This window comes from Megalops cyprinoides, chromosome 3 (genome assembly GCF_013368585.1).
Source record: "Megalops cyprinoides isolate fMegCyp1 chromosome 3, fMegCyp1.pri, whole genome shotgun sequence".
Classification (NCBI taxonomy): Eukaryota; Metazoa; Chordata; class Actinopteri; order Elopiformes; family Megalopidae; genus Megalops; species Megalops cyprinoides.
In genome coordinates this window covers 51,084,027-51,097,072 of record NC_050585.1, presented here as the reverse complement: position 1 = coordinate 51,097,072, position 13,046 = coordinate 51,084,027, and the positions used below count along the sequence as shown (strand labels likewise).

Here is a 13,046-nt window from a genome sequence, read left to right as displayed (position 1 = left end):
TAAAAATAATGTAAAGTATCAATATTATAAATACATATAGCTGTGGACAGCTATGTCAACATTATGAAACCTAATTTGGAGAAAGGTTTGTAAATTGTCATTGTTTTTTGAATGCCAAGTATGAACAAACCACACTGAAATATATTGGTATAATTTACAACAACTAAAATGATGGCAAAATATTTCAAATCAGCTAACTATTAAATGACCATGACTGTGAGCTTATATGACATCTAACAGATGAATGTTAAAATACTTTGGCCCCCAAAGAGGTAGACAACACTTGTCAATACATTTACCTCAGACCTCAGACCCCAGCGCATAATGGAGTGGCTATGTGAAATCAAATTTGCATTTAAGTAATTTATCATTTAAATCAGAGTGGGCCCAATGATCACCTGTTGGGTCACACATTGGCACAATAAATTCATATCTCAGATGACAAAAAAAAGCTGTTGCTGCTGTGTGTATGTTTATTATTCAGAAAAATGAAGAAAGGGAAAATATGTATTTGTACCATTCTGAATGCTTAAAAGTGCCCAGAGAGAGGTCTCCTAAGACTGAAAATTTATTTTGTTGCCTGCTTGAGAAGAACCATTGACAAAAAGAATTTCTTCCTAGAAGCCCCTCAGCTAGGCTGGCATACTCTGCGCCTTTATTTGTGAGACACATATTGCTGCCATTTAATGCCTGTATTTTTTTTTCACTTTGAAGAAAATTGCATTTTGACACACAGTGAAGAGCTACTCTACTAATAACCACAGGCAGACCCAAAGATGGAAACCAGACTGGGCCAAAACTGTACTTTGTTCTTACCTATGTTGGTGTTTATGCTTACATTCACAAAATCATAGACAGAAACAGCTAGCTAACATCCACAGCCTAAGTGTTCAATTTTGGTTTTTGTTGATCTTCAGATAAGGAAAATATTTAAAGGACATTGCCACAACATTATTGTGGTTGTCATGTCAAAGAGTGGTTGGTTTCAGGAAATAATATTTTGACTCTTGAAAGTAGATTGTTCGCTTTCTTAATTTATTGTTCTGTTACAGCAATTAATGTCTACATATGTATTTTGACTCAGTCTGTAATAGCCCCATAAAGGCACTGTTTGTATTGTCCCTTAGCTTGTATATGTTTTATGTCATTTGTTAGCAATAATGCTTGCCTTCACAGAATAAGGCAGAAATGAGTATAGCTAGCAGCATCTCCCTCCAATGAGAGGTGAGAGCAGACAAACTACAGCTACAACCTTGACAGCCATGTTGGTGAAGCAACACATTTGAAATACAAAGCTGAGCTCTACAAAATGAACACACAAACCCTCACACACCTTTGCAGCCATGACACAATAATGTTCACATGGATCACACAATAAAATGCAAGCAAAGCACTTGATAAGCACACACATATGAAACGACAGTAAAATTACATTTTTGAGTTCCAAAAATCACTAAAATGCCCACAACGGTTACCACTGTGGTCAAGCCACAATGCACTGATCCTCTAATAAAGTATTTTTTTTGCATTAATACTATGAAACGACTGTATCTGAGCGATATATGCTATATTAATAATTGCAATAGTAGTATTGTGCTTTAATTTTCTTTTTTAAATATTTTAAATGGCCTACTAATCATTTATGCTTCGAAAATGTTATTATGACATTATGACATCCTTGCAAGTTTCCTACTATTTATTTGACAACTAAAATGGTATTGTAAATAAACCTTAAATCTTAATCAAGCAAAATATGTTAGTGGTCAAACAATTTCAAAAGCATAAAATGATTAAATGAGCTAAGAAGCATATTTGAAGCATAAAAAGATACATGTGACTCTTCATGCACATTTTTATGTATCTGATTGTGTGTATTTGATTTTTTTTTTGTAGCCTGAAATCTCATGTATCAAAGTATCTCAATGAAATCACATTTTTTTATATATAAGAAAGAAGTGAGACTGTTTGGTGGAAATAGTGGTCATGTCTTCAACATTATATGGAACAGAATAATAACAACTATATTTGCTCATTTCAAATCCAAAAACATTTTCAGGCAATTACATGGTAACATGACAGGAAATACAAAATGTAAATGGTACAATAAGATGAAAAGGCATTTCTATTATTTATGTATTCTACTTCTGTAATACAGTTAAATATGATATGCGTATTTCAGACATTACAATCCCAAGATAAGCAAATGTTTCATGCTAAATATTTGTCGAACAAAAATCAGCTACTGTTATACAAAATTTAAATAAGAAACATTTCAACTTGACAGGTAATTTGGACATTATTTATTTTTTTAAGATATCTGGCATTTAATAAGTCGCAATATCATTACATGTCAATGTCAGATTCTGTATCATTTGCTCCTTCTCTGAATGAAAGCTTTTAAAGACAACCTGAAGAAGCTATTTGATTTTGGTTATTTTGTTTTCACTGCTATTTTGCACCCAGATTTTTTAACTTGTTTCTCATGACTGCTCAACAGATTCGTGAGGGGAAAAAAGAGCACAGTCAAACAAATAATATGAAAAAAAAGAACAAAACTGAAAAGCTTAGTGAGATGGAACCTTAAAAAATGTGGAATTAAGAAATAAAAGAGACATACTGAGCTCGGTGTAGCGCTGTCACGCCAGGCGGCTGAGAGAAGTCCGTCCTGAATATGCGGTCAGCAATCGCGTGGCATCAAAATGGAGTCTGGCTGGGAGGACAGAGTAGGCCAAATCTTCAGCAAAATATAAAACCTGCAACGAAAAATACAGAAAAACCTGTAGCTAACTGGATTGTACTCTTCGCAGAAAGAGAAACCCTTAAAATAAAATCACTTCTAATGCACATTCTTACACATGCATCATTCTTATGCACACAGACACTCACTCACACACACATACACACGCGAATACAAGCGCACACACACACAGACAGTCACACACACACACACAGACGTATAAAAACACAGGCTCGAGCTTTCCTGTACTAAGACCAATTTTCACAAAACAACAATATACACATAATGACAGCAAGGATTTAACAAGCTCAAATCACCGAGTAACCGGCAGACCGCCCCCAAAACATTGTCCCTCTCTCTCTCTCTCGTGCACGGCTGTTCTGTCCTCATGTACTGGGGCACAAAACCCAAAAACGAAACAGATAAAAAAACGAGAAAAATAAAAGGCACGGGGTTGAGTACGGTGAGACACAGTCGAGGTGGAGTTTCTGTACTGGCCACAGAGAAAGTGGAATTTGTGACCATGCAAAGGAAAGGGTGGTGTTTTTTTCTTTTTTTTTTGGCGTTTCATTCTGTTTAATTTTTTTGGATCCCAGCAGGATCCTTGGCTGCAGTTCTGACTTTCCTTTGCGATGCCAAAATTCGGACGTTTCCTTTTGTCTTAAACTCCCATGAACAAATTTAAAAAAGGGGGAAACACGTTCACGCAGATGCGTATAAATAAATGAAGCTAGTCTAAGAAAGGGAATGAAACTTAAACATGAAAGAGAGAGAGGGGGAGAGAGAGAAAGAGAGAGAGAGAGAGAAAGAGGGAGGGAGAGAGAGAGAGAGAGACAGAGAGAGAAAGGCAGAGGAAAACCAGAAGACTGGAAATAAGCCTGAATTTTCACGACATACAAAACAGACAAAAGCGGAGGGAAAGACTCAAAGGCTGCGTTCGTGCGGGATTTTTCTGCAAACATGCCATCTCCCTACTTGAGTACCACAGAGTGTCTCCCCTCTACTGTTCAGCAGCTCTCGCCCCTGCCTCTGTCCAATCTGTGCCACGTAGAAACAGAAAGCAGCTACTTTTTTTTTTTTCCTTTTTCAAAATGGCTCAGAGCTGTAGCTGAGTGGATGTGGTGCTTACTGCCCTTTTCAGAGGAAGCCACGGTATCTGAACAGTCTACAGTCTACGGAGCTGAGCGGAACGATCTCTTACCCTCTGTCTCTTTCTCTCTCTCTCTCTCTCTCTTACTCACTCACTCCCTCTCTCTTTCTACCGCACTCCTTTATTCCTTTTTGGATTCAAACAATGGTGCACAGCTGTGTCATCGTTCCTAATTGAGCCCTCCACCACCAGGCTACAGTAACTGTGCCAGTGGAACGGGATGCTTACGTCGCTCACCAGCATCCTGTCTGTCTCTCTGTCTGTCTGTCTGAATCCTATTCCCCACCTGCTCCCTGCCCTGTAAGTGCCTGGCTTGCCCCATGTCGTTGACTCTGTCTGTTATCTCCACGTTCTGTCCCTGACTCTCTGACACTGACTCTCTGTACCTGCAGATTATCGAGTGTCTTCCTCTTTGAAAGCAGACAGTCAAGCGTCAGCACTGCTTAACTTTGCAGCATAGCAACGTGTCACGAAATTTATGTGCAATATGTGCATTCTGAAGATTCTGCCACCAAATCAAAATATTCACAGACAATATCAAACCAAAGGCTTAACAGAGACTGTGTTATATGCTCGAATAATTTTTCATGCAAGACACAACATGTTCGCATTTGAAATGAAAAAGTATTATAATAGGTAGACAACCATAAGCACTCAAATTCTGGACTGTAATCAAAGTTATAAATCCATATTTCCACATAGAGAGGATGCACCATAATTTTTCCAATTTTCTGGCAAAAAAAAAAACAAAATTTGCAAGGCAGTTTGCTGTCTTAAACAGTATTTGTTGGTAAAAATGGAAAATCAGATTCAAAGGACAAACATCATCTGTATGTGCCAACTGCACTTATCTAATTACGTGATTTCCACCTCAAGAAAAAAAGAAGATAAAAAAAAGATAATTCACAATTAAGTAGAAAGAAAGGTTTGTCTCATCCACAATTTTGGAATTTTGGAAACATTGGTAATAGAATTTTGGTAACATTGGCAATAGAATGTTTAGTATATTTGTATGTACAACTGCTTTATTCATTTTTTGCTGACTCACTGGCTGAACTGCCTCAAAAAGCTTCCTGTCCAAGAAGCCATTCATCCTCAGCAATTGAAAACAGTTAAATGTCATTATAAACATAAGAACCCATACATCAATATACAAAATGCCAATCACCAACCTTTAGACATACGGAAAACATAGTGTTGTATTACCTTTATGTGTGTGTGTGTGTGTGTGTGTGTGTGTGTGTGCTAGCTTGCATGCTTGTCTATATATGTTGAGTTGTTCAAGTGATTTCTTTCTATTTTATTGTACTGCATGTAATAGTCTATATGTTTATGTACATGTAAGTTATATATGTATGTATAATCTAAAATGCTGTCGCCACAAAATGTTAAAAGTCACAGACCTGATAAAATGTTCAAGATTAAAACTGGGTTCAAACTTTGACTTTTCACTTTTTACTGTTTTACACAGATAACACAGTTATCACAGTTGTATTGCACTATAATGACCTGTAAAATTTTATACGATCTATTACCAGACTGAATTCATCTTCAATCAACCATCGCTTAAGTATATAAGACCAGTGAGCTGTATTTGAAATGAACAGCACAGCATTGTAATTAACCCCACTGAAACATTTCTGATTTAGTTTTGCATCACTGTGATGTTTCTCTTATGCAGGTAGTATTGACAACAATCTAGCAAGGCCGGATAAAACTCTTTCCACTGAAGAAATAAATCAATAAATTTAGTGATTATGAACTACCCTTTACGATTCAAAAGAGGCAACAATAACAATTTACTGTAAAACCAAACCAAAAAGAGATCTTAAAGATGTAAGTTATGGTTAAATTATTCACTTTTTTGATAAACTTTGCCCTTGCACACATGAACAGAAAAGTATTTTTCAAAGGTGTTGTTTTAAAATGCTTAGGCAACTGATCCATGCATAAGAAAAACAAAAGTTCTGTTTGAATAAAAAAAAATTACTTGAGCAGTAAGTAATACTAACTCCAAACAAATGTTTTTGTACTTGCCCTCACCACGTATTAAATGGACTAAAAGATCACAAGATTCAATATGAAAAATCTATCTGAAAATATCTCAGGTTGGTTAGCTTAGCAGCAGATTTCTTAAAAAGAAAGAGAGAGGGAAAATAAAAAGCAGAAAACTTCGAGTGTTAGTTCCATTTTTCATACATTTTTAAGGGAATCACATTGTAGGCATGCAAATATGAGATGAATAAAAATGTGAATTTTCCATTATCAGTAGTTCTATGTTATTCCATTGAATCCTCTTTGATCCCATGCCATTGTGCATTCTCTGTAGGAGGTTCGAGGGGCTTTAATGCTTGTATTTTCTTGAAAAGCTTTTCAGTTCCACTTTAGCTCAACAGAAAATAACTGAGTGAGTGCAGGACAATGTCTCGGGGATTCATTTCAGTGGTGCACACAGGAAAAGACTGCCAAACTGCACTTCAGACTTTGGCAAGGTGGAGAACTGTGCAACACATAAATTCTTCCCTATCATAAGAATTCATGCTGAACAACTGTATCCTACTTCTGATGCTTTTGTGTGTATTCCTTAACCCTTAACCTTTTATTCGGCATTATTCTTTATTTTTAACTATGCCAAAGGTAAATTCGTAGTGGATTTAGATACAGTTGCATGTTTATGTTTATTTTTTCCCCTGAAATCTGCAATTACAAAGTTTACTATTTATATTTATGGTTTTTCATGGTTTTTGTGAGCCCACATTTCAGCTACCAGTTACTTGACAAAGCCAGTTTGTGCATTCTTAGAGAACCAAACAGTCTCAACATGATTGCACCAGTTTGACCATTTAATCAGTAATAATATGAAGTTGTTAATCTCTTTTCAGACACATTTTATCTTTTCAAACACAGCATTACTAATCTTTAAACATGGCCAAACAGACCCAAAATATATATAAATAACTATAAATAAACTTTTAAGTAGCACGTGTTTAAAATTTGGCACACCAACAAAGGGGTTTTGCAAAGGACAAGTGGCAGTAAAAAAAATGGTCAATCTGGACATTCAGAGTCCAACTTTCTCTTCACTTCCTCTCACTTGAATTTAAATTTTAAATTTAGATTCGACTTTCAAGCCATTGCTCAGCTTTCCTCTCTCTCTCTCTCTCTCTCTCTCTCTCTCTCTGTGAGACACCTAAAACAAGACAGGATAAAGAAGGCAGCAGGACCTGGCAATCCCCATGAACGCTGCCACCAGAACCAGCACAGGAACAAAGCCCTGAACTCCAGTCCGAAGGAAGGAGAGAGAGAGAGAGGGGGAGAGAGAGAGAGGTTAAATGAGCCAGACGCCACCTCACACTGCCTTGCCTCTCATGCCATTAGGACAGTAGAGACAGGCCGCACAAGAGTGCCTTGAAAGGAAAAACAAAATCAGCATAGATATGCAGAGCCATAGCGCCGAATGATTACAAACTCAGATGATGACAATTACAAGACACCAAGACATAAGAACAAGTAATGAAGGCAGCCTTTAGGCCTTTTGACTTTCATAATAATATTTCATAATAATATATATATATGTGTATATGTATGTATATATGTTATAAACTCCTCAGCTCTACCATTGAGACAAAATTAAGTTTCCAGGTAGGACAAAAAAAAAGTACCGGCGAAATTTAAAAATGAGAAAAGCGGCGTAGCTTTGATGCATTTCAACAATGACTTACCGCCTCTTTATTGTTGCCCAAACAGATCTTTACACTCACTGCACCTAGAGCACTTGGCAGTGGGACAGGAGAGTCAAGTCCATTGCGGCCCACGAGAAAACAAAACACAACAAGGCAACCAACAAAACGACAAAAAAAGGCGCCAAGGAGGAAACAACGAATTAGACAAAAGGGAAAGGAGGAAGGAGAGTGACCATGGAGAAAAAGCAGACACCAACAGACAAACGAAAATAGCAGAATTCCTCTGACGTTAAATCGCATTAGTTTTTCAAATAAAACAAAACGAAAGAAAACAAAACAAAAAAAACTACAAAAAAAAGGAAAAAAATACCTCTTAGCGACTGGAAACCTCTGTATTCTACTAACCGGGTGCCTGCTTAACAACCAAATGACAGGCAACATCTGTTTGTAAGAAAGCCAAGATCGAGTCTTAAAAAATTGGCTTGATTCTCTCTCTCTTTTTTTCCTCTCTCTCTCTCTCTCTCTCTCCCTCTCTCTCTCACCCTCTTTTCCCTCCCTCGTTCTCCTGAAAAAAAAGCAAAGAGAGAAAGCAAAAGACAGAAGAGACAGCGAAGATTTGGTCAAGGGAGAACGCAGATTCACACACAGCCGTTGTCAACTCCTCAACCTCGCCCCTTTTTTCGCAATCTCCACTTCCCCAGCTGTGGAGCCAGCCCAGGTACAGGCACTTGCCGGCCACACCCCCAACCCCACCCCGACTCGCGCCCGCACACTTATCTTGGATGGCTTTCTCTCATCAGAAAAAAAAATGGCGTACTGTAGTTGGTGAGCCTGAAGCACAGTTATAGTTATCACAGTATCACACACCGCCCTCCGCATCTCCCTCCTGTGCCACTCGCCCTTAACATACGGGCAACAGTGTGTAAGGTCTCGATCAAAACCCTTTTACAGCGAAAGAACCCTGTATCCTGCTAAAATCCTGTAAGAATTATCATCAAACAAAAGAGGAAAATACACAAATACAAAGTGATAACGATAGATTCATTTACATCTACATGTACATGTAGTACAGTATGCCTTGCTTCATTTAAAAAAAAACAAAAAAACAAAAACAGTTCTTCATCAGGGTAGGTATCATGGGGAGAAAAATCAGGGGTGCACCACAGAGACCCACAGGACACAGGTCTCCATAGCGCAGTACCCTGAGGTTCCCCACTGTTCACATCTGCAGAGCAGCAGCACAGCGGTATGATCCGGCCGATGCAGACACAAGCAAATCACAGCAACAAGCTGAAAATCAGTCAGCAGGAAAACCGGTGACATGGACCCATTATGCGTCTCCGCACGAAGCGATCAGCTCTGACTGGTGCTCGGAGAGAACGTAGCCTCAGATGACACAGCAGAAAAGAGAGGATGAGTCTTCACCTCTGTTTGAGCCTGGCTTATCCTCAGCGGCCAACCATGTCTCCTGACCTTGCCAGACCCCTTACTAAGCAGTAGCTGAACCCCCATACATACACTTTGCATGGGGCAAGCACAGAGACAGGCTCAAGACACCCATATCTGCAGTGGAATAGCATGCCTACCAGCATGGATCCATTACAAGAGGCGTGCTCTCATGTACACTATAAAAAACCTAAGGAAACCTTCACCCGATGATGATAAGTTCAGCCTACCCATGCTATAGGACTAATTAGACACTGCAACAGCCCAAGAAAAACGAAACTCTGAGCTCAGAACTGTAGAAAACTGCCAAAAAGGCCAAGCAATATAGGATGAGCTTCACCAACATTACACAGTACATATTTTCCTCACATCTACACACAATGCATGATGATGACATCAGTGTTCTGCAAGACGACAGAATATTGAGAAGAGAACTTTTACTGTACGAGCCGTGAAGTGTGCACACTTTCACACACATTTAGCACATGCAGTGTCCTTACAAAATCCCGTTTGAAAGAAGTAGCTGAGACTGAGAAGGCAGAGTCTGACTGTGTGTGTGTGTGTGTGTGTGTGTGTGTGGCTGTGTCTCTCTCCCTCTGCTCTCCCTCTCTCTTTCTCTCGCTCTCTCTCTCTCTCTCTCTCATATTCTGCTCACGCACAACTGCGGCACCCCTCCGCCAATCCCCAACATTAATCCACACCTCAGACAGCCCGGCCGCCACAGTCTCGCCTCTCCCACAATGCACATCAGCTTTCAAACTTTCTGAGCCACGGTAAGGGACCAGCACTAGGGCCACCTGCCAGGCCTGGAGGGTGGCAGGGCCAGCGGGCGCTGACACCGCCTCACACAAAGACACAGGGGACCGCACGGCGACACTCTGTCTCCTGGTCACTCAACACTTTTTTTTAACGAAATGCCGCATTTAATTATGTAATCTGTAAGTATCATGAAGTCACCAAAAACGTACATTATCATCAACTGGTGTTCTGTAATGCTATTAAAATGTCAGGGTTTTGTGAAATGCACATACCACGCCTAACACAGCTTTTCTGTGTGGTCTGGGACTGTGACATACTAGTTTGGGTTTTACAAGGTACCTTTGAACAAACAACCAACTAACCACTGGAATCCTGGGTAATGTGATTAGGTCTCCGAGCAATCAGTTCTAGAACCATTAAAGGCAGAATCAAAATTCAGATCTGACCTTGACTCTGAGGACAGAACCTGCCCGCTTCAATAACCAGCCCCCATTCTGTCTCAAACATATATAGGTCTTCCTGCGCTTTTTTTTTTTTTTTTGCCATTTTTGGCTCCATTAGATTAGTCAAGTTCAGGCAGGCAGTACCATTGAGGCAGTAATCAGTGTCTTCGGTCTGTGACATGAGCTCAGACCCCCTCCATCAGTTCAGTTTCTCCGTTTTATCTCCGTTCAGCATCTCAGGAATGCTGATCGCTGGCTGCGGAGACAAAAACACTAAGAGGATCACAGCGAAGCGCAGCAGCGACATGTGAGAAGATGCATGAAGGAACTCGCTGGGATAACGAGCGCCATTGTTCCTCCTCAGCCCCGCTTCCCTCTGTCCCCGGGTGACTCACGCTGTCCTCCCTGTTCCAACGCCTCAGGCCCCCCGGCCCAAACCGTCCGGCGGGTCCTAAACAAATTCCTCAGCGCGGCCCTGGGCCGGATCGAAGAACCTGCCCTGTTGCCTCCCTCCCGCCGAAAAATACGGCCCATTTCCCAGCGAGCGTTGGTGGGCCAGCTGTCCTAATCCAGCCTGAGACAGCTGAGCACGTTGGAGAGAGGGTACAGCTGGTGACGGGGCTGGCAGCAGCGGGGGACCATTCACCCACCAGCTCTTGGAGCACACAGTGGTGTAACAAAATGCAACAGCTTCAAACACACGCAAAGAATCCCACAGACAGCTCCGCTAACAATCTCACAGATGGTTCAGCAAAAAAGTTCCAAGCAGATGATACAACTGTTCACAGCACGGCAGAGGTAGGGTACAGCAGCACTGCAGCGATTTCTGTATGCATATGCACACACACGCGTGTGCGTGTGTGTGGCCTTTGTTATAAACCATCCACTCAACAGCATGAAAAACGAGGTATCAGGATTACCTCAAAGATGCTACATACTCCTCTTCCGACATGGTGACACGGCAAACTATTCCTGATCAGAGACGTGTCTGTGGAGTGCTTCCCTTGCTGAGACAAATGGTGTGTTCACAACTGTTCCTCGCTGAGTCCTCTCTGCCTTGTGCCTAAAACACAAGAGCAGTCATGGGACCTTTAAGTCAGGGGAGACACTTTTCACGCTCACTCTGACCCTGCACGTGGGTAAGAACAGGAAACAGCTCCACTGGGGGATAGGCATGGACAATGAGCGGGAGGTGCCACGGCAACCAGGTAAACGATAGTGGTCAAAGAACAGCAGGAACGCAGCTGCCTGCCACACTCCTGTGGTGCCCTGGTCTGGAGAGGCATTGCGCTGCTCGATAAGAACAGCTCTGTTCTATAACGCATTGTACTGCTCCATAAGATCAGAAACGTACCCTCAGCTCTCTCCACTCCTGTTTGGTATGTAACCGTGGTTGAGTGCTTATCAGAGGGTAGGCCTTAGCAGGTGGAATCTTAAGGAGCTCGGCCTTCCATGGCCAGGAAACATCCTTGTGCCAGAAGAGCGGCTGATGAGGCCTGTCTGTAACACAATAACACAACGGAGCTCAATTCATATTTTCGATCAGCTTTTCATTGTCACACATGGAGTGCATTTCTACAAAATAAATAAATACTGTTTGGTCCTAAATAGTTCCAGCTAAGCTCCTCCTTTAAATAATGTATCAATCTAGATGAGAATGACTCTTTAAAGAAGGTCAATGGACATCAACTGAAATAGGAAAGCACCTGGACATTTTGCTTTTGAGTTTGAATGGAGCATTTTGGTGACTTCCACAGTTCATCAGAATATACTCCACTATTATGTTCTCATTGACGGTACTGCACAGTAATTCAACCAGCTCTCACTGCACCCTTTTCACAAAGGCCTCTATTCTAGCCATAATTCACAAAATTAAGGAAGTCAGTATTGCACCCTTTTTTCATTCTTATGCATATTTCATTCAATTCAGCAATATTATTACCTCACAATGTTGTGTAAAGGTATTATAACAGTGCTTGCCTAATTTCCTTGCCCCACGTTAAGGACAAAGCATACTGAGGTTTGAGGAATTGAGGCCTTAACCTTAATTAGCCACCTGCCTCGGCCATGGGAAATACCTTTGATGAACGGGAACAAAGCCGTTTCAAGACACAGACATGTTTACGCCTAAAACTGCCCAGTAAATAAGGTGTTTAAATCATTACTTGCATCACCATACTAATGAGCATTTTGGAAAAATATATTTCTACTTTTAGTGTGGACAGAAGGGGGACCAACACAATAGGACCGACACGGATTTTAGTAATCTAGCCGATGAAATGGAATATATAAAGAATATCTTTTACTATAAATAACATAACATCAGTAACAATGTCAGGGTAACAATGGTGCAAAGCAGCGCTAGACTGGCGGTGCTCAAAGAAAGCCTAAGTTGTCACTAAGGGTGTTCCATGACCAAGTACTGACCAAATCTGCCAAATCATCTGATTAAAAAGTGGTGCACATTATCTTCGGAATGCACAACAACACTATCTTTACCTACATAATTTGCAATCACTTCATATACTTATTTCAAATGACAGACCGTGTTGTAAATCTAGAATCAATAACACACGTGAAATTTACGTGTCAGATAATAAGATCTCTCTGCACTACATTATTCACTTGCTTAATATCAGCCATTGTCATATGCTAGATTTTAAAAGTAATACCACAAAAATGCCTTGTCATGCATCACCTTACTAATATCAGGGAGGATAGGGGCATATTTGCTATTGTTACTGTCTTTGATGGCAACTCGGTTAACTTTTCACGCACTCTTAAGCATTGCTAAACAACTGTAACTGCATTTACAACAGCTTTATCAA

The 13,046-nt window shown here is 40.5% G+C and overlaps 1 long non-coding RNA gene across 1 annotated transcript in view; it reads right to left on the bottom strand.

The window, feature by feature from the left end:
• Positions 1-2,323: 2,323 nt before the first annotated feature.
• Positions 2,324-13,046, bottom strand: part of LOC118773999 — a 96,261-nt gene continuing 85,538 nt past the window's right edge. Inside the window, exon 5 of the long non-coding RNA XR_005004798.1 lies at positions 2,324-2,753. This is a non-coding gene — a long non-coding RNA (uncharacterized LOC118773999). The remainder of the gene's footprint in view (positions 2,754-13,046) is intronic.